The sequence below is a fragment of the Lynx rufus genome, unplaced genomic scaffold, assembly GCF_022079265.1.
Source record: "Lynx rufus isolate CCGP_SWC_20201006 ecotype Redwood Valley unplaced genomic scaffold, mLynRuf1.p SCAF_4, whole genome shotgun sequence".
Classification (NCBI taxonomy): Eukaryota; Metazoa; Chordata; class Mammalia; order Carnivora; family Felidae; genus Lynx; species Lynx rufus.
Genome location: NW_025814856.1, coordinates 668,318 through 690,609, shown reverse-complemented (window position 1 = coordinate 690,609; position 22,292 = coordinate 668,318). Strand labels below are relative to the sequence as shown.

Below are 22,292 nucleotides of genomic sequence, written 5' to 3'. Positions count from 1 at the left end.
GCACGAGCCGCCTTCCCATCCCAGCCTGTTCTGGACGTTTCACATGCGTGGGATCACACACACCATGTGACTTCTCGCGTCCGATTCCCTCCCTGAGCGTTTTGTGCTTGGGGTCGGACCACGTTTATATTTTATGGCCGAATAACGTCCCGTTCTGTGACTATACCACGTTGTCTTTACCCCTGCGTCCACTATGGGCACGTGGGCTGCTTTCGCTCTTTGCTGTTGTGACTTGTGATGCTGTGAACGTGTGCGTGCAGACGTTTGTGTGGACAGATGCTTTCAGTCCAGGGTGGATGGCCAGGGGGTGGCTGCGTGGGGCCCATCCCCGGTTATTAAACTTATTGACTTCGTGCTTCTGTGCCTGGCGGGACTTTTGCCCATTTGCCGCTGCTTCCGCAGCTCAGCCCTGGGGGCTCCGGGAGGGTTCGAGTGCCTCTGCTCTAGGCTGAACCCGTTTGTTCGTTCTTTCGTTCGCTCGCTTGCTCGTGGGCTCCATCCTGGTCCGTGGCAGGACCCTGCGCCGGCCTGCCCAGGCGGCTTTCTCGGCACAGTTGATTTTTCTCCCTCCCGCCCCTGGGGTCTCGCTCCTGTCTCCCTGGCCTGGAATGCCCTCTGCACTGGGTCCTCCGCCTGCTCCCTGCCAGCCCGCCCCTCCCGGGGCCACGTCTTCACCTGGCCCTGCTCTCCACCCGCCCCTGCGTCCGCTGTTCTCCCACCACCAGCGCCCTAGGCCTGCCGGACTCCCGGCCACTCTGCAGTCGCCAGGGGGCCTGGCCCAGTTTTCTTTAGACTGAGCTTTAGTTTTCCTTGGTTTGTCTGTCCCGCCCTCTCCGTCCCCCTCCTCCTGCTCCGGTCAAGGTGACTTCCTGGCCACCCTTGTCTCCCATTTAACACCGTGTGTGGTGGCTTCTACCCAACTCCCTGAGATGCCCTTCTGAGGGCCAATCTTCAGAGGAGTCAACTGAGGTTCAGAATGAGTGCTTAGCCAGGAAGGACCCCAGCCCCCGGGCTCCCTCACTTCGTAGCTCTTCCTTGAGAATGTTCCTGATTGTATCGACTGCCTTTTGCCCAGGATTTGTGTGTCTCAGGGTTGGACCAGCCACACTTCCTTCTAGCCGTGGAATTGTGTATGTGAAGCCGGCTCTGGGGCACCTGTTTCCTAGTATTAAAACATTTTGGTGTCAGGGCACCTGGGTGGCTCAGTCGGTTGAGCGACAAACTCAGGTCTTGATCTCAGGGTCGTGAGTTCAAGCCCCACATTGGGCTCTACACTGGGTGTGGCGCCTGCTTAAGATTCTCTCTCCCTCTGCCCCTCTCCCCTGCTCGTATTCAACCCCTGACTCCTCTCTCCCTGTCTCTCTCTCTCTTTCTCTTTATCTCTCTCTCTCTCAAAAAAAAAAAAGTTACCCATGGAGTTTCCATCTGACCAAATGATTCCACTCCTGGGTATCCATCCCGAAGAAACTAGAACATACGTCCACACTAAAACCTGCACACACATGTTCACAGTAGTGAGGTTCACAATAGCTGAAAAGTGGAAGCAACTTAATGCCCATCCATGGATGAATGGATACACAACGTGTCCACATCCACAGATGAACGTGTTCACCGCGCACATGCGTGTCCCTCGGCCGCAAGCAGGAGTGAGGTGCCTGCACCCACCGCCCTGAGGACAGACCCTGAACACACGACGCTCAGGGAGGGAACCAGACACGAGAGGCCACACGGGGTGTGAGTCCGCGTGTGTGAAACGTCTAGAACAGGCTCATCCCACTGCTAAGAGGGACGGGGTTTATTTTTGGGGAAATGGAATGTTCCGGAACTAGATAGAGGTGATGATTGCACAACTGTGTAAATATACTAGATGCCTTTGGAACATACACCTGGGTTACAATTGTAAATTTTATATTATGCGTATTTTACCAACCGCCCCTCCCTACAAAATATCTCTTGGTCTAAGTGGTCATATTTTGGAGCGTGTGACCATTGACGTCCTTAATGGGCCTTGGGGGAACAGCCCTGTTTTCCTCGGAGAGCCCTCCCCTCCCCTGCCTTAGGTCAAGCCCTGTAGGGCTGTGATCACAGGCATGTTCTCATTTTAAGTAATGTCCTTGTGAGTCCACCACAAGGGCGTGAATTCCTCTGCGTCTGGGTCTGCTAAGCAGTCACACCCTTGACTTAGGTCTCGCCAGGCCCGGCCCTGACCGGCCACAGGAGGGCAGAAAGGTGCTCCTGGGTCTCTGGGAGAAATCAGTGAGTAAGATGTGGCACTGCTTGAAAGTTCTGTCCCCTTTTGAGAAAGAGGGACCCAGGGAGTAAAGTAGGTAGGAGGTGAGATGTTGGGAATTATGGAACTTTCTGGAACCTTCTGGAATGTGGCATGGTGAGGCTGCGGGTTGGAATTCCTGCTCACCCTGGATGACTTTCTCCCTGTGTGATTAGACCTTCCCTGTTTCTGTCTCCTTGTGGGCAAAAAGGAACAGGAATCATCACCCATGATCGTTCTAAGTTATGGGATGGTGTGCGAGCTGGTGACCCGCCTGTAGTGATCGCTGTTCTGTTTGGGCTGTTGTTCTGCTGTGTGCTAACATAGGCTTCCGTCTGTGCCGCCGTCGTCATTCCCCAGCCACCACCACAGGCATGGACCCAACCAAGGGTGGGATCAGGCCCGCCCCTGCCGACCCGGTGGCAGGATCGCCCCTCTTTGTTTGTAAAGGGATCAAACCCAGAGAAAACGTGTTTGAGATTTGAGGCTGCTCTGGGACATCTAGTTGATGGAGTGACACTTGGGGCTTAGACAGCTGGGCTTAGACGGCTCTGGAGATGCACCGTGGAGTCCGGTCTCCAGGTGATGCTCCCGGCCAGCCTCCCTAAGGAAACTCTCGGTGGCCCACATGGAAATGTAATTAAGTGGCCGTTTTCCCCTCTGTGGTGATGACACAGATTTGGCTCTGTAATAAAGATGAAAGAGTCCCTCTAGATCTGAGGGCCAGACCCGGCGGGGTCCCCCACCGCCCACCCCCAGCCCCGCCCTCCTGACATCAGGGCAGTTCACTCTCTGTGGGGGCACAGCAGCCATCCCCGGCCCCACCCCTTCGATGCCAGGAGCTCCCCCACCGTGACAACCACAGATGTCCCCAGACATTGCCTCACGTCCCCCGGGGGCAGAATTGTCCCACTTCTCCCATTGAGAACCATGTGCAAGGAATAACACGGTTTTCGTGTTTGTCTTCTGTGCCCTGTAGGACCCTGGGGAACGGCTTTCCTGGCAGTTCTCTACGCATCGAGACCCACACATGAACCGATTTAGGTCATGGCTGTCCTTCAGAGCTGTCCTCACGAGAGGGGCCATGCAACCTGATCTTTCTGGTCTCGAAGCAGCCTAGTTTGGTGAATGATGTTCCCTGCTTTGACCTCTGAGCAACACCCCCTCCTCCTTGCTGGCCTGCATTTCCTGGTCTTTTCAGTTGCAGGTTTTCATTGGATAACACTGAACCTGGCCATAGCACTGTCCCTTCGTGTTCCCCGAACCCGGGTGTCTCACGGAAGCCACACCCCCACTTTCTGTGATGGTTCGGGGGTTTAATTAGGCCCCTCTGGGGGCAGAGAGACACTTTAGTCTCCACTGTGCGTCTGTCCCCAAGAACGTGATGTGTTTTGGTTCGTTTACGAACACATCCAACTGTTAGGCTGGTTGGCACGGTTGCAAATATGTTTGAAGAATATAAAGCAGTTTGCAACCCCATAGCATTTCCCATGTGTTAAAACATTACCAATCCCAAGTGTGTAAAAATCTGGATTTTTATCTATTCTAGTCTCAGCCAGAGGGGGAGGCGTTACAGCAGTTCTGTTTTAAGAAAAGTAGTACGAGATATATATATATATAATGTATAGTGTTATTTCCTGAATCAGTTTTTCTTTTTGATGATATACAACAGAACAGCTTTCGAACTCCGTAATGCAGAAAAACCGCCTGACGGAGTAGATGCTGTTGAGCGCAGGAATCTGAATTGTGAGCGTCCGCTAGGGAAATCTGTGTTTTCTTCACCACCCCCAGATCTCCCATCAAAGCAGGTTTCCTCCACATTCTCAGTCACCTTGGGAGAATGTGCACCTCGAGCAGTCCATTCCAAGCGGTTGTGAGTGCCTTCAAGAGTGGGCTGTGCTGCTCTTGTATACTTCAGCTATACAGGTTTGTAGGTTTCAAATAAATCTCGGGTTTTCATCTTTTGGGGGTAGAGACAGCTTGTATTTGTCTGCTGATGCTGCATAACAAATCGCTACAAACTTAGTGGCTGGAAACCACACGTTTATTGTCTCCCAGTTTCTGGGGGGTGGGGGCAGGGATCTGGGTGCAGCGTAGCTAGGTCTTCTGCTCAACGTTTCTCACGCTGCAATCAAATTGCCGGCCCGGGCTGTAGACTTAACTGGGAAAGAAGACTGTACCTCCAAGCCCACTCACGCGGCTGCTGGCATGGTTGAGTTCTTCTTGGCTGTTGCCTGGAGGCCACGCTCAGTTTTTTGGCTGCTGGTTGGTAGGCAACCTGCTTTATCACAGCAGCAAAGGGGGCGGTCTGCTAGCAAGATGGAAGTTACTTTGTCACGTCGGATAATTGTGGACGTGACATCCCATCACCTGTGCCATATTCTAGAGGTTAGGAACAAGCACAGGTCCTGCCCACGCTCAGGGGCAGGTCCTGACACAAGGCATGAGTACCAGGAGTTGGGGATCACTAGGGGGCCATCTCAGAGTGCCTCCCACCCAGCCAGAGGTCACTCAGTGCTGAGTAAGGTCAGTGGTCCAACAGGAAGGGGTCAATTTTGGTTGAATGGGAGATTCATTGCCAAGTCCTAGGACTGTATTTCTCAGGTATAAGAGTCTTTTCTCCTTCCAAAGGTGATTTCTGAGGATGCATCCAGAGATGTCATGAGATGGCATATTGCTTTGAAATAGTTTCCCAGAGTGGCTAGTGGAAGGGGAGAATAAATGACTTAATTCTGTCATGTAGGTTGATTACCCAACTTGTATCACCTTGCTTGGATCACCTGGTTTGTTAGTGGGGAATTAGAGGCCAGGCTTTGCATGCTCGGAGGAGGTGAGGACGGGATGAGAGAGAGGGAGGCATGCTCATGGTGTTTCTAGATCTGGAGTCTTTCATGTGTGGCTTGCATCTGGACCGGCTGTTCACCAGCTGTGCAACTTGGGCAAGTCACTTAACCTCTCCAGAGCCTTATCTTATCAGCACAATGGAGATGTTAAGCCTTAGTTTATAAGGTGGTTCTAAGGATTAGTGACAACAGATAGAAAGTGTGATAAATGCACTGTGGCATCCTAGACGGCATCCTAGAACAGAAGAGGGCCATTAGTGGAAAAACCAGTGAAATCTGAATAAACTGTGGGGTTTGGTTAATAGTAACGAGCAATGTTGATGTCTTGGTTGTGGCAAATGCACCCTGATGATGTGAGTTGTCAACTTTTAAGAGAAGCTAGGTGAGTGATATATAGGAACTGTCTGTATTATCTTACAACACTCCAGCATATCTAAAAATATTCCAAAGTAAAAAGTTTATTGCAAAAACAAAAAACAAAAAACAACAACACCCAAGAAGAGTCTATTTTTCACCTTTAAAGTAGGTGAGGAGTAATAAACAGTGATACCAGTGTTGATGAGGGTGTGGACAGAAAGATAGTATAAAATGGAGTAATCTGTTTCAAAAATAACTTAGTAGTGTGTTTTTAAAAATCTTAAAAATATTTAATGCTCTCTAATCCCATAATGCCATCTCTAAGAACGTATACTAAGAAAGTAATTAGAGACAGGCATAAAGATGTTCACTTTAGCATTATTTATAAAGCAGAAATTGGGAACAGTCTACATACTCAATAGTAAGGAAATTGGTACATCACTTATGGTATATTATTAACTCAATGTAAATGTATGGGCAGCCATTAGAAAATTGTTTTCAAAGAATACTTAGAAAATGCCAATGGTAGAATGTTAAATAAAAATGGCAGAGGGAAAAATACCTAGATTTTTCCCTTTATAATTTAGAAGCTATTTTTGAGGCCAAAAGCTCAGAGCTAAAATCTTCAAGTTTGCTTTTCTAGAAAGCTTGTGGCCAACACCCAGTAAATTATGTGTGGAGGTGTTCTGTATGGTGTCTGCTTTTTGTGGGGGGCACTAGGTTCCTTCTTTGTGTGGGATAGCCTGTTCATTGACTGCATGTGACTGTACCGCTGCCTTCTGGGAAGCAGATTCCTAGAGCTCAGGTCCACATAGAATCCATCTCCATGGAACAGTCTTTAAAGCATGGGTTGGGCTGTGCACTTGAATTGAAATTGATCCTCGTGTTTCCTGTGGGGTAGTCCATAGCTGCTACTTTGTTTGATTTCATATCTTGGATGCCATCTCTTATCCCCAGCTGTGACTGACTCATTCTGTCTTACATATTGGTCTGCATTGATGGTTGCCTTTGTTTTTCCCTCTTAATCATGAGTCTTTCTCATGTTTCCCGTTTCTCTGCCTCCTTTCCCTGGGGAGGTAATCTTTAACACATCATTTCTTCGGTGGTCATTTCTTTAAATTACATTTGCCATGCATCTGGGTGTCTCAGTCGAGGCACTGTTGACATTTTGGGCTAGGTAATTAATATAATCTTATCCCCAGTTAGTAGAATTAATTTTTGAACTATCAATTATGCTCATGGTAAATAAAATTTCAAATTATATATAAGGACATAAAACAAAGAATAAACCTCCCACCCCTCAGTCCTCCTCACCATTGTAACTGTTAATAGTTCTGGTGGTGTTTTCTTCTAGAATTTTTTTTCCTTTGCATATACAAGTACGTGTACAAATGTATCTTTTCAAGAAAATGTTGTAACTCAGATGGCTTGTGCTAGTTGATGTACTCGTCTGTAGTTCTTGGTACTTACCAATGTCTTGGATCTCCTACAGTGTTAGCACATATAGGTCTGGGTGTATGATAAACTATTACTCCTTCCCTGTCCATCAAGGGCTCACGTCTTTGGCACTATGGACATTGGGACTGGGTCATCGTTTATGGGCCGTCCTGGGTACTGTAGGGATTGAGCAGCATCCCTGGCCACACCCCTTCCGTGCCAGGAGTACCTCCAACATCTCCAGACATTGAGTGTCTCCAGGGGAGATCCACCAGGTCATAAGGCATCTCTCCCTTTGGGAGCTTCGGAGTTAAACCTCAGTCTGAACTCTTCCATTCCTTTTACTGGCTTTGGGCAGTGTTTTAGGTTTTGTGTAGCTTAAAAACAAGCAAACAAACAAACACAGCTCTTTTCCTTAACTGAGACAGAAAGGGAGTGGTTCCTGATCTTGTAGCCATATTGACATGAGGGTGACGTCATCAAGATCCTCAGAGCCCCAGCTCAGACAGCAGCTGTGGTCACTGATACCACTTGGGAGTGGTGTCCACTGATGTGGTTTCGAGGCCCTCCTTGGCTGAGAGGCTGCTGGGAGGCCAGGGACCTCTGTGCCCCTCTGCACCGTTGAGGGCTGGGCTCGTGCCCCCCAAGGGGCTCCACCACCTTCTATTTGTGTCATTGCTCTCCTACCTGGGTCCTGGGTCTGCTGGTTCATAGATTAAACCCTGTCCACACACCTGGGAGCTTGGCCATCCCAGCAGCTTTTTAATTTCTAAAAACGTGTTCATGGCTATATGTTTATATTTCTCTGATGGTCACTTTTGAGAACAAGCCCATTGAGTCTGGAAGACAAATTGGGCCTTCAACAGCAAAATATAAGGCCGTCGTGAACATCCTGTGGTATGTTACGGCAACGCGCCTGGTTCGCAGTTTGCAAACCAGTCTTTAAAATAAAGTTACCTGGCGTGGTTTTGAATTTGCAGAAAAGTTGCAAAGACAGTGCAGAGAGTTCCCACGTGGCCCACGCCCTGGTATTGGCATCTTACGTTAGCGTGGTGCATTTGTCACAATTATGATCCAGTATCGATACGTTATGATCAGCTCAAGTCTGTACTTCGTTTAGATTTCCTTATTATTTCCCATTTCCCAGAAAACGTCTCTTTTCTGCCCCAGGACCCCACATGGCATTAGTTGTCACGTCTCCGTAAGGCTTCTCTGGGCTGAGACGGTTTCTCTGACTTTCCTTGTCTTTTATGCCTGGACAGTCGTGCAGAGGACAGGGCAGGCGTCTTACAGAACACCCCCCATCTGGGTTTGTCTGGTGTTTTCTCCCAGTCAGAAGAGGGTTGTGGTTTTGGGGTAAGAACACATAGAGGGACACATGCTGTCCACAGGGCTTACCATTCTTGGTGTTGACCTTGATCTCTGGCTGAACCAAACCCAGTGGTTTTAAACTTTGAATTATTCCCAACATTGAAAAATCTGGAGATTTTATAATAAAAGACCTCCCAGCTCCTCAGGATACTTGGGAGAGCTGATGACATCAGGCCACTTCCCGTGCGGTAACAGAGCTGGGCTGGAAGAGGTGCCCCCGTCCAGCGAGCCAGGACCCCCATTGTCACCGCCTGCCTGCCCTGGGGCCCACCTCCCTCTTGTGACCCCAGGATGGGCAACTAGAACGTGGCAAGCTCCCCCCGCCCCCGCCACTGTGGCCTTGCACCCTCGTGGAGGAATGTCCTCGTGCACCACTCGTTCCCAAACACAGTCTCCCAGGAGGTGGCCGTGAGTCAGAAAAGCATGTTGGAATGTAAGGGAGTGAAGGTTACCTGGGCACATATTGTGGTTCATCTGAAGGACACGGCTGGCCACTCCTGGCCATGTGGGGCTCACAGCCACTGGCATGTGGGGCAGAAGGAGGGGTGGCCTTGGGCCTCCCACTCCAGAGTCACCATCGTTGGCCACTCCTGGGTCGTGGGCTTCTGGCCTCCAGCGCTGGGAGACAAGTCCCTGTGGTTTTAAGCCGCCTGGTCTGCGGTCACTTGTTACGGCCGCCCCGAGAAGTGTGTAGAGTTGGTGAGGACCAGATCCGGAAGTATGCAAGCTACAGAAAACAAGGACCGACCAGATCGCGTGTTTGGAACTTGTCGGGCGCAGAATGTCTCAAGATGTCGGGGGCGCTGCACTGGAGTTTTGGTTTCGTGGAGCCCCTGAGCTCCCCTGGCTCAGCCTCTGGTGGAGTCGAGTCCAGCATGAACACCCAGCAACTCCTTTTATAGAGCGAGTAGTTTCCATATTTGCCACCGGCCAAAATCTGGGGACATTTTTCGCTGTCATGACTGGAGTGGTCCCAGCTTCGGGTGGGTGGATCCAGGGGTCCCGCTCAGCCCCCAGAGTGTCTAGGACACCCCCTCCCCCAGAGCATGACCCGCCCCCAGCGCTGGGGGCAGAAACCATGGAGCGAGGTGACCTTCAGATTCCAGAACATTCTGGGGGTCCCAGCACCGGGGCCCAGAGCTGTGCCGAGGCAGCTGGAGCCCCCGGAAGATGAGCTGGGCTCGTCCTCACTCAGCACGTTTTACCCTCTCGAGGCTGCAGGGCTGACCCTCGGAGTCAGGCAAACACCACAGCTCGGAGCAGAAGCCTCCGCTCCATCCCACGCGAGAGCAGGGTCGAGGTGACAGCACAGCCCACACACCGGGGCCTCCAAGGCACACGGGCTGGCGTGCTGCCAGCTGCCACTCACCTGACAGTCCCCGCACACCCACAATGACACGCGCTCCCTGGAAGGCGGATGGGGAGGGGCAGATCCCCTTCTGGCGCGGGAGGAGAACACAGGGCGGGCCTCCTTGGCCAGAACCAGGCAGAACCAGGCCAGACGTGCTTCCCGTCCGGGGAGGCTGCCTGTGTTGTCTGTATCTCTTCAACAGCACATTCCCTGGGCACTTAGACTGCGGGGCCTTGGAGTGGTGGTGGAGGGTCTCCCTGTGAGGCGTCAACAGACTTTCCGTAAAGGGCCAAAGGGTGAGTGTTTTCAGCTTTACAGGCCAGAGGCTGCAGTTGCCGGGTTCTGCCTTTGGAGGTGCAGCTGTGCCTTGGATGGTGTATACGTGAAGGGGCATGGCCGTGTTTGAATAAAACTTTATTTACAAAGCAAGTGGTGGGCCAGATTTGGTCTCGGGTCTCTGATAGGTCAGCGCTGCCTCCTTCCCAGTTCAGAGGCCTCTCCTTGTTAGAAGTGGTGTTCGACACGCATGACTGTCCCCTTCTTCTCTAGCTTGGTGACCTCAGGCTGGTTTCATCTCCTCTCTGAGCCTCCATTTCCCCATCTGTAGAGCAAGGATAATTATTCCTAGGGGTTGTAACTAGATTGTTAGGCGTTGTAGGACAGTAGTTCTCATCTGGGGTGATTTTGCCCCACAGGGGGCACTGGTCATGTGGTTGTCATGACTGGAGATGCTCCTGGCATGGAGGGGGTGGGGCCGGGGATGCTTCTCAGCGCCCCCAGTGCCTGGGACGCCCCCAGAGAATGAAGTGGTTCTGAATGTCTGTGGGGCTGGAGGGGAGAGACCCCGGTGTAGATGGAAGTATCTAATAGGGTCACGTGCAAAGAGCAGGATGCCATATTAGTTGTTGTCTGTCTTTCTTTGGCCCACAGCTTCCCTCTTATTTTTCCAGAACTCTCCATCCATAAAACCTTTGCCCTCCTCCAGGCCCGCGCACCGGCTGCAGACTCGGCAGGCCTTGCTTGAGTGCCGCTGGACGCCACGGCCCCCTGAGTGAATGCGCCCTGTCGCCCAGGTCTGCCGGAGATGTCTCAGAGCCTTGCTCCAGCAGGACCCGGGGCCCTGCTCAGCCACCTTCTCCCCTCCTCCCCCCTTCCTGTCAGAAGAGCAAACTTCCCTTGTCGATTAGCATATCCTGTTTTTAGCGTCTTTCTCTTCTAGGTTTTATATAATCGTGTCATTATTAGACGCTGTCACAGGGACTCAGTGCTCCCCCAGTCACACTTTGAAGCGTTCCCTAGCATCAACGGCTAATTGCCTGTCGTCACTCTTCTCTTCTCTTGTTCAGTAAACTTTCACTTTAGAATAGTTTCAGATCCTCAGAGGAAGTGGGAAGGCAGTACAGAGTTCCCACGCAGCCCGCAGCCGGGGCCCCTTTGGCCAACACCTTCCATCAGCACAGTGCACCTGTCACAGTCAATAGGCCAATATTCCTATGTCATTATTAACTGCGCTCCATACTTTGGACTTCTCTGCTTTCCCCCTAATTATCTTTTTCTGCCCCAGAACTTCATCCAGGACCCCCACATGACACAGCCCCACTGGGCTGTGGCGGCTTCTCAGACTTTCCGTGTGCAGAAACCCTGTCCCACTAGGCGGTGGCGGGCGGAGGGGGGCAGCGGTCATCAAGGGCATTACCGGTGGCGATTTCATTCACCAGACCTAGACGTTTAGGGTGCCCTTTGCAGCCAAGGTTTGCTAGCCCACTGATGAAGACGAGGTATTTACTAGAAAGTCGGGTGATAGATTTTTTTCAAGGTGACCTTCCGGGCAGCAGCAGAAGTGGCCCCTCTGTGGTTGTGGGTGTTTTGTGTGGCCGGATGGTTGTTGGTAATTTTGCTGGGTGACAGTCAGGGGCAGCGTGGAGCTTTTCCATGTGACCCAGGGTCTAGCTTCAGGATGAGATGGCCATGGTCTCTCTGTGGTGGCACCTGGATATGAGAATTTGTGGCTAAAATAGTGCCATGTTAAAAAAAAAAAAAACCCTGTTTTTAATGTTTATTTATTTTTGAAAGAGAGAGAGAGAGACAGAGTGTGAGGGGGGTAGGGGTAAAGAGAGAGGGAGACACAGAATCCGAAGCAGGCTCCAGGCTCTGAGCTGTCAGCACAGAGCCCAACACGGGGCTCGAACTCACCTTGAGATCATGACCTGAGCCAGAGTTGGATGTTTAACTGAGAGAGCCACCTAGGCGCCCCTAGTGCTGTGTTTTAATAGACTGACTTCTGTTCCGGGGGTCACAAACTACAGCCTGTCGGCTGAATCCAGGCCTCCTGCTTTTGTAAATGAAGGGTGGTTTTTTTTTTTTTTGTAATGTTTATTTATCTTTGAGACACACACACACGCACACGGAGTGTGAGTGGGGGAGGGGCAGAGAGTGATGGAGACACAGAATCCAAAGCAGTCTCTGAACTGTCAGCACAGAGCCCTGACATGGGGCTCGAACTCTTGAATGGTGAGAGCATGACCTGAGCCGAAGTCGCACACGTTACCGACAGAGCCCACCCGGTGCCCCTGTAAATAAAGTTTTATTGGCACGTGACCGCACCTGTTTGTCTCCCGCAGCCACGTCGAGCGAGCAGTAGTGACAGAGACCACCTGACCCACAAAGCCAAAAATAGTGACCGTCTGGCCCTTCCCGGGAACACTTTGCTGGACCCTGGTCTTGTCAACAAAGCAGATCACACGAGTCCTGAGTAATGAAGAAGTTGTGGCATGTAACTTACTCTGCGATACGTATCATATAATAAGGAAGTTCTTTTTTTTTTTTAACGTTTATTTATTTTGAGAGAGGGAGAGAGAGAACCCCAAGCAGGCTCCGCGCTGTCATTGTGGAGCCTGATGTGAGTGAGGCTCGAACCCACGAACCGTGAGATCACGACCTGAGCCGGAATCAAGAATTAGATGCTTAACCGACTGAGACGCCCAGGCGCCCCTAAAGCAGTTGTATACTATTAACAGTGTCAGGCGCTGATATAAGCAGCTTATATATGTTCAGCTATTTAATCTGAAAAACACTCACGGGGTAGGTGCTCCCATCATCTCTGTGCTACAGATTCAGAAACTGAGGCACAGAAGAGTCCCTAAGCCGTGAAGTCAGGACAGACAGTGTTTGGCAATGCTGCCTCTCAGATATAAGGATATATGTCCCCACCACTCCCCTTCCATGGGACTCGGTGTAGTTAGTTTAATTTCGAGTGGAAAAAGAAATCTGTTTTTACACATTTTGTTTTCTTTCTTTTTTTTTTTCTGTTGGACATTGGTCGTCTCCTAAATCAGTTGCCTGTCCCCCCATATACTACAGTTCCAGGCGGTGTGGGTTTGATGACCGCTGCCTCGCACAGGGAAGTGGCCCTGCCCCCTGGGACAAGGGGCAGTGTCTGGGGATGTCTGTGATCTTCATGACTGGGGGGCCCCTGGCATCGATGGGGACGGGGGCCAGGGACGCTGCTCAGCCACCACGGCGCCCGGGATGCCCTGCAGAGAACCACCCAGCCCAATGTCTGCAGTGCAAGGTTGGTGGGGGGAGAAGACCCTGTGATGATAATTTGGGAAACAGTCGAGTCAGGTCCGTGACCACGTGTGACAGCAGAAGAAACCGCGGCGGTCCTGGTCAGATGGTATGGAGCAGGTGACGCCCCCATCCCCCCCAGTCTGGGTTAAGTGGAGGAGGGTCTGGAGGACCTCCAGAGGCACCACGGACCTGGGATCAAAGGGCAGCGGCACTCCAGCTGCCTTCTTGTGCTCGGCAACCGGAGACCTTTAACCCTGGGGTCAAGCGAGCGGTGCCCTCGTGTCCCGTCTGATCAGGGGTGTGATGGCGCCTGATCTGGGCCAGTCCTGGCAGAGCCCTCCACCAGCCGCCTCACCTCCTGTCCCCCCCCCCCCCGCCCCCCGTGCCTCCCCACCGGTGCCTTCCCCCAGGCTCCTCCTCCCCCAACTTCATTTGCAATCAGAATCAGTCAGGGTGACATATTTAGATGGTTGCTGTGGTGACGGGGGAAGGCTGGGGTGATTGTGTGGCAATGAGTGCATGAAGGACAGCGGCTGCTTTGCTATCTGGAGCCTCCCTGGAGGCCCGCACTCCTGCTGCCTGCGGGGGGTGGGCATCAGTGTGGGGAGCTAGGGGGCTCCAACGCCCCGGTCCCACCCACTCCATTCCCGGAGACGGAGACGCGAACTGTGGCCCAGGCAGGGAAGATCTGCCCGTTGCCGAGTGCTGGGTCCCCGCTGGGGGGGGGGGGGTGGCCTGGGGAATGTTTGTGGTCATCGCGACTGGGGTGCCCTTGGCATCGCATGGGTGGGGTTGAGGGGTGACGCTTGATGCCCCACAACGCCCAAGATGGCCCCCCACAGACAGTCAGGGGTGCTGGGGGTGGAGGGAGAGACCTGCTTCGCAGGGAAGGGGATACAGGCAGGGGCTTCCTTCCATTTCAGAAAGGAGGCGCTGGCATTTACGCTGTGGTAATTCGCGAAATTCCAAAGGCTTCCTTTTCTCACCCCTGTTGTTCTGCTGAATCTCCTGGGCCCCGTTGGGCTCTTGTGTCTCCCCAGATTATCAGGTCAATAGACATTGGGAAGACAAGAAAACGAAAACTCCAGTGAAACTCCAGTGCGGTTCAGTGCTCACCATTAGAAAAAGGTAACGGCTGCCAGAGGTGTAGATGGAGACGTCAGGCGAGTCAGTGCTGAGGGCAGGAGTCTCAGGTCTCCGCTGCCGTGTCACAGCGAGCCGCTCCGAGCCCCGTGGGGACCACGGACAGCGAAGGGGTAGTGTGCCGCTCGGTGCCGCCTTGCAGAAATCCGCTCATCCCCGGCCACAATATGCTTTCCGTTGGCCAAATGGGATCTGGGAGTAATCTGAGGGAGGCGGTTTGGGACTGATTGTATTAGGGCTCTTGTCTGATCCACTCATGGGGCTGCTGTGGTCCCTGGGCCGGGGGCGGGGGGGAGGGGGGCAGCGGGGAGGATGGCTCTGGTGTAGGTTTTTCCGGGCCTGAGCGGTCAGGAGAGTCTGATCCTTGCCGTATCATATTGTTACATTACTTGCAGAGGCTTCCGGGGGTGTGGGGGGGGGGGTAGTAGGCAATGCATTTGACCAAGACTGACCCAGCTTCTCTGTGGGTCTGGTTCATAACAGCTCATTGAAGCAATCACTGGTGAATGTGAGCACTTTGCGATCATCTGGTCTAAGACAGGCTCCCTCTCCCCTCTCCCCTCCCCCTCCCCCCCTCCCCCTTCCCTCCTCCCTCCTCCCTCCTCCTTTCTAAATTCAGAATTCTCCTAATTTGTCTCTTCAAGATCTTCTCTTAATAGACTGCTTTTTAGAGTAGTGTTAGGTGATGGAAAAATGCAGAAAATAGAGCTCCCACGTACCCCCTGCCCCCTCCACATTTCCCCCGTTGTCACCATCTTGCCGTAGTGGGACACATTTGTTGCAGTCGATGGGCCAATATTAATACGTGACCGTTGACCAAAGTCCTCGTTGACATTCGGGTTCAGTCTTTGCCTCGCCCCTCCCCCGGCCCAGGAGGTCGGTAACAGGGTCCTGCCCGAAAAGGGGTTTGCTTCCCAGGAGGACACGGGGCGCTTGGACATGGCAGCAGCTCCCGAGCTAGTGTGTCCCGCTGGGCACAGACTCTCAAGTAGAAGTCGGCCTGTCGTCTCCCCTAACGCGTAGTTTCACGGCCCTGTTTCTGGCAGTTTGGGGTCTCCAGGTGTGGGAGCTAAGGGTCCCCCTGCCCATGTCCCAGCTCACCGTGCGGAGATACTAGGCTGCAGATCTGTGGAGCCCCTCCAGAATTACGAGGGGAATAGAAACCACCCCACTGGGAAATTAATGGCGGAAGACCCAGCGCGCCTTTGGTTTGTGATCCGCGGGTTTTGTCTTCCTTTATCACGTTGATAAATAACGCAGCTGCCGGCAGCGGCTGAGAACAGGGGCTCCCTGAGCCCCTGGGCCCGTCCCGTAGGCGTGCAGCGGGGTTCCTGCTCGTTCCATTTCACAGGCGAGGCTCGGGCTGGAACCGGCCCACAGGGAGCAGCTCTGCGGGGGCGGCCTGGTCTCCCCTGGGTCCTCTGGGCTCTGCAGGCTTTCCCATAGCACCAACCGGGACAGGAAACCCCAGTGGTTACTGAGCACATGCCGAGTGCGCGGCCTGCGGTAAACCGCGGCCCAGGCACTCCGGGGTCTCCCTTCTCCCAGGACACACGATCCTAGCGATGCTGGCGGGTGCGGGGTCTCTTCAGGGGGTAACGACCACGTCCTGCAATTAGCCCAGCGTGCGTACAACCTCGCAGATATCCTAAAAGCCGCTGAATTGGACACTCCCAAAGGGTGGCTTTTATGATCGGTGGATCACATCTCAATTTAAAGGAAAAGAAGAGAAAAAGGAAGCACGTGGACAAGATGGGGGTCCCAGGTTGTAAGAACTGTGGCCCAGGATAAATGCAGGTGAGAGTCCTTCCCACGCAGGCGCCCCAGTGGCCGCAGTCACGAATGGTGTCTGTTTCCAGCGTGGTTTACGGCCCCCTCGGCACGTGGCCCTTCCCACCAGCGTTTCCTTTGTTGGTGTCTGTGACTGTGCTTCCCGGCAGTGCCTCCGGCGGGTCTGTGTGGGGTCGGCAGGCCCCGGGGTACCAGGGTCCCACCTCTTCATCCCACGGCTGGTCCTTCAGGATGGCCTGTGGGTCCCCCTGATGGGGAAAGTGAAAGCCCAGCATTTTTGCCTGGGTGAAGGTCACGGGGACGGCAGGCGCCAGCTGGTGCCACTCACAGCCTGTCTCGTGGGCCGCGGACGAGCTGGTCTGGTTGTCTGCGGAGGTCGCCTCAGTGCTCAAGTTCAGGTCCCAGGGCTGGAGGACAGCCAGCGGCTGGTGTTGAAGGGCTAGGGACGGGGAGATTTGCGGTTGTCACGTGTGAAGGCAGAGGTGAGAAACCGTCTTTAAAGGGAGTTGTGACCCCATGTCCACAGCAGCACGATTCATAACAGCAGCAACCAGGAGGTGGAAACACCCAAGTGCCCATCAGCAGCGAAGGGGTACACGCAGTGTGTCCGTCCATGCACGGGCACATGCTTGGCCATGAACAGCAGCGAGGCGCACACCCCCGCCGCCCTGCGGACGGATCCTGAACACACGACGCTCAGGGAGGGAACCAGACACGAGAGGCCACACGGGGTGTGAGTCCACGTGTGTGAAACGCCCGGAACAGGCTCATCCAGGGACAGGGAGGGGGCTCGTGGGGGCCGGGGGTGCTGGGGAGGGGTGATGGCTGATGGGGATGGGGCTTCCTTCGGGGGTGATGAAGAAGTCCTAAAATTGTTTGTGGCGATGGTTGCACAAGTGTGAAAATAGTAAAAAGCCCCGAACTGTGTGTTGTGTGTGAATTAACTGTGTGGCCTGAGGACCGTGTCTCGGTAAGAAGGCCTTAGAAAACAATGCCTAGTGATGGGTCAGTTTCCTGGTTCCGACAACGGCCCCTGGTTGTGCAGGGAGCCAGCACGGTTGGAGCTGGGTGCGAGGTGCCCAGGACCCCTGTGCACGGTTTTGCACCTTCTTGTGAGTCTTTAATTGAGTCAGAAATAAAAACTTGAATGATCGTATGTGTGGACGTCCCCTACAAGGCTGAAGTGAGTGAAGGGAGTTCTCCAGGGTGGGTAGGGGGCGCATATTGGACGGGCCCTGGTTTCTCACCACCCGCCGCCCCCAGCAGCGAGGCGCCCTCTGGCGTCTGCGGGGCGCTCCAGCAGCTCCCCAGCGGCGTCTGGGGCGTTACTGAGGCAGCGGCGCCACCTGCAGGTGGTGGTGGGGACTTCGGTTCTCCATCCTGGCCCCAGGTTGACAACACAATGGCCCTGAACTCTGAGAAAAGGGAGCCGGCATCTTTTGAGTTTTGGGTTTTTTTTTTTTTTAAATAAGTTTTTAATTTTAAAATAATTTTAGATTTTCCGGAGAATTTCAAACAGAGTTCCTGTCTGGGGCACCTGAGTGGCTGTCAGTCAGTTGAATGTGCTCTTGATTTCAGCTCAGATCATGATCCCAGGACGGTGGGATCAAGCTGTGGGATTCTCTCTCTCTCTCTCTCTCTGTCTCTGTTCTTCTTTCCCACTCTCTCTCTCTCTAAAATAAAAATGAAGAAAAATTTGATTAGAAGATAGAGTTCCTGTCTGCCCTTCACTCAGCCTCCCCTGTGGCCGTACCTCCCAGAACCACAGTGCATTTGTGACGACCGTGCACGTCCATGAACCCAGCCCCACTCTTTATTCAGCTTTCACCAGTTTGCCCCTGGGGTCCTTGTCCTGCCCCGGGACCCCATCCTGGATCCCACCTTGCATTTGGTCCTCACATCTCGGCAGGCAGACCCCGGTGACCTGGTGGGTGCCCTGGGGCAGGGGGTTGACTCAGTTTCCACCTTTTCCTCACAGGGGACTCTGAGAGTCAAGTCATGTAGGAGAACGTCCTGATAAGGCATGAAAGGTCACGTGAGCATCCAGTCCTTTCCTCAGTTTAGTTTGGGAGCATTTGGAGAATTTAGTAGGGACGACCTCGCAAATTTCTAACAGGCCTTTCTGGTAAAGTACGTCAAGTTCCACTTCTGCACCGGGAGGTCCTGAGTCTGGCGGAGCAGCCGAAAGGCAGGCCTTCATGACGGTCTGACCGTGAGCTCCAGACCCTTCCTCACCGCCGCTGCCGAACACGTGTTTCTGGCCAAATGGTGCTCCACTGAACTGTTCCATTTTTCTTCCAGGGAGCGGACATCGGGTTCCTGAGCCTCGGCGCTGAGGACAGCTAAGCCTCGTGCACAGGTCAGTGCCGTGATGTGTCTCCTACTCGACCGTCAGAGTTCAAGGGGACGTTGAATGGCTGGCCATTCTGGGCCGGGCTGAGGAGGGGGGGGTGGCTTGCTGTGGAGGCGGGCGCCTCACCCGAAGGGCTTCAGCGGGGCGTGCAGGGTGGCCACTGGCAGGACCAGAGCCGAGTCACTGGATGTGAAAGACGTTATCTCAAAGCCGGCGCCCGTCCTGGCGGCTGGGAGGCACTACGTGGCCTTAGGGGCGCTCTTTTTACCAAGGTAGCCGTAGAGACAAACAAGGCTGAGATCCTGCTCTCTTGACTTCGGCCGTCTGTCCATCTGGTCTCATTTCCAGAGGGTGTTGGGTGGCTTCTGTCGTGTGGGAGGAGGGACGGCATGAAGGTGAGCTGGGCAAGGCGGCTCGGCCTGCGGTAGCCCCACGTCTCTCCCCTTGCACCTGCCCGCGGAGGTCTCCGCCACCCTCCAGCGGTTTTCTCTGTCGTGTGATCTGTGATCTTCACTTACAGTCAACCTCTGGCTTCCAACCGAAATGCCGAGGGAATTTTGATTCGGGTTGTGTTTGATTTATCGGTAAATTTGAGGGAGATCGGATGTCTCTGTGATGTTGGATATTCCCAAGCCGTGTGTCTGCGCCTGAGTCTAAAAGAAAAAATGTCAGAAGGAGGCAGCCCCAGAAGACGCACGTGCTGTGGATCCGTCTCGGGGAAGTTTCTAGCAATGGCTGGTCTGCAGGGACAGGAAGGTGCTTGGTGGCCGCCAGGGGCTGGGGAGGGAACAGGGACTCTGTGGATGTGTGCCAGGAAGACTGCCTGGGGGGTGATTTCACGCCCTGGCACCCTCGCTGCCGACTCCTCCAACCATGTTTCCACCCGGTGAGCTTTCTGGCCTGTGAGGTGCCCCTCAGTAAGCTCGCAGTGGTCATGGGCTCAGCTCAGGAGAGAGGCTGTCCCTGAGGACAGAGACCAAGAGCCGAAACGGGAGCCCTGGGGTGGGCGTGACGTGTGGGCGCCCGGTGGGACCCACACAGATTTCCCGTGTGAAGTCCGGCTCACAGGGCAGCCGGCCAGCTGGAGGCAGACCGCTGTCCTGTTAAAGAAGTGTAGGGGCTCCTGGGTGGCTCAGTCGGTTAAGCGTCCGACTTCAGCTCAGATCACGATCTCGCGGTCCGTGAGTTCGAGCCCAGTGTCAGGCTCTGGGCTGATGGCTCAGAGCCTGGAGCCTGTTTCCGATTCTGTGTCTCCCTCTCTCTCTGCCCCGCGCCCATTCATGCTCTGTCTCTCTCTGTCTCAAAAATAAATAAACGTTAAAAAAAAATTAAAAAGAAAAAGAAGTGTAAACGCACACAAAGGGGCCGCAGAGTTTCCTAAAGGCCCCACCCAGCGCCGGCCGTGCTGACATCTTGGGGCGCGTTCTGCCCGGATCTCCGGTAGTTACATCCACACGCGTGATTTTAGAGCCAAAGGATTTACTCTGTAACGTGCTGGTTCTGCTTGAGGGGCATCTTTCCTCGATGGGAAACCTGTGTTTCCGTCATCTTTCCGGACGCTGGCTTAGCATCCCATGTTCTAGGCAAATTGTAACACGTTTCTTTTTTTTTCTTTGAAAGTTTATTTATTTATTTGAGAGATACAGAGACACTGGGAGTGGGGAGGGGCAGAGAGAGAGGGAGACAGAGAATCCCAAGCAGGTTCCACACTGTCAGTGCAGAGCCCGACACGGGGCTCAAACCCACGAACCGTGAGATCGTGACCTGAGACGAAACCAAGAGTCGGACGCTTAGCTGACTGAGCCGCCCAGGCACCCCTGTGCCACATTTCTTTTAAAATAATTTTATAACTGATTTAATTGGTCTCTGGGTGGGTTGGGGGGGCTGTTTTCCTGTTTTTCTTTTCTCTTTCTCTCTTTCTTTTTTTCATATTCCGGGATGACTGTCTCTGTGCAAACTTAATACACCCTTGGCTGGTTGTCGTTTGGGGTAAATGCTCACGTGTGTGCTTGCCGTGCGTGTGAGAGAGAGAGGGAGAGTCCGGGTGTCCTCGTCGCCTGTCCGACAGCCCCAGTGCCCTCCAGGAACGCACCGTCCCCGGGGAGCAGCCAGGCCGCCTCAGGGCTGCCGAGTCCGGGTCATTCGGGCTTCAGTTTCTCCCCTGAGCTGTGTGTTCTGTGCGCGGCCTGGCTGTGCTCTTTACTGACCTTCCCGGCGGGGCCTCTGTCTCATCGACGTGTTTGAACTCTTCTGACACGTGTGTCGGAACTTCCTGTCTTTCTCCGTTTGGATGCCGTCTGGTGTCCGTCACGTAGGCCGCGAATGTTTTTCGGAGCGCGCTGTTCCCTCTACTCGCCGTGGGCGTTCTCGTAGGGAATGTGTTGTCTTTGGCGTGCCCCCAAATTTCAAGATGACAAAGAGCAATTAACCTGCACTTTGTGCGGATTGCATCTTTTATGCTTAAATCTTTGAAGCAGACGGACTGGTGAGCCTGCCCCCTGCCCCAGGGGGACGCGGGGCAGCGGGCAGAGGGGCGTGGAGTGGTGCGGTGAGCAGGTGCTCCGTGGGCAGGTCCCGCGGGGAGCTCTCTGTCACAACGGAGGCACCCTTCCAGGGGCCTGCCGGGCTTTCCCTGGTTACGTGCTAATTTGGTACTCACTCGTTGAACACAGTCTGCTCACCTGCAGGTGCACAGACACGCGAGACCCTGGCCAGGGTTTACCACCTGAGCAGCCGGGGTGTCGCCGAGCAGGGGCCCCGCCACCTGTCTTGACGGCAGAACCAGCCCTCCAACAGATGTCAGAGCTCAAGGACGACCGGGAGTTTGGGGTGTTTGCTCGGGGGGCTTGGGGCTCAGGGGTCCCCCCTCTGCCCGCCCCACAGGATGCTGTAGTTCCCGCTGGCGACCACAAGGGGGCAGAGAAGGTCCATGGGGTCTGCCCCCGCTGGGCCTCGGGCCTCTGTGGGCGCAGGTGCGGTATTTCCAGCTCTCCCCCACCCTTGTTGGAGCTCTGTGACTACTCTGTCCCTGTTCTCCAGGACATTCCAGCACCGAGAGTTCCAGGGTCACTCTGTCTCCCCGCCCCCATCCCCCTTACAGATCCAGAGCCTCCGTGGACCCAGGCCCCAGCTGGCCCCTTTCACCGGGTTAAGGAGGGAGAAGGAAGCACTGGCCTGTGACCTTGGGGGTTCAGGGTACCGGCACACCTGTACCCCGAAACCCACTCGACCCGGGCATGGCCCAGTGGCCAGAGCAGAGGCCATAGCACAGAAGCAAAGGCACAGGATTGGGGGTGGGCAGCCTGGCTGCTGCAACCCCCACCTCGGGGACTGAGTCTGGCTTCTGGAATGTTCCCCCCTCCATGATCTGGAGCAGTGGCTGGTGGCTCTGGCCCGGTACAGTCCCTTCCTTTGGGACTCACCTAAATGGCACAAACCCTCAGAAGCTGCCTTGGGCCTCCCAGGTGTGGAATCTGGCCTGTGTCACACCTTCTAGTGCGGTCCCTGGGGTGGTTACGTCCGGGGCACAGGGTAGCCCTTCCCTTAGCAGGGATTTCCGAGTGTGTGCCTGGGCCTGGCCATGGAGAAACGGCAGTGACCACATGGGGAAAACCCTTGGTTCCACAGAGCTGACGTGCTAGCAAGAACTGGAGACCCGTTGTGGGCTCCCCCCGCCCCAGCACTGCTAAGGTCAGGCGGGTCACTCTCTGGGGGCGTCCGGGGCTCTGTGAGGGCTGAGCAGCATCTCTGGCCCCACCCCCTCGATGCCAGGAGCCCCCCCCCCCCCCCCCCCCCCGTGTAATGACC

General features: G+C 54.2%; 1 protein-coding gene across 1 annotated transcript in view; it reads left to right on the top strand.

Annotated features, from left to right (window-relative positions):
- GNG7 (G protein subunit gamma 7) overlaps positions 1 to 22,292 on the top strand; it is a 119,006-nt gene that overhangs the window by 10,261 nt on the left and 86,453 nt on the right. Inside the window, exon 2 of the mRNA XM_047097396.1 lies at positions 18,434 to 18,491. The gene's annotated coding sequence lies outside the window, so the exon portion shown is untranslated. The remainder of the gene's footprint in view (positions 1 to 18,433; positions 18,492 to 22,292) is intronic.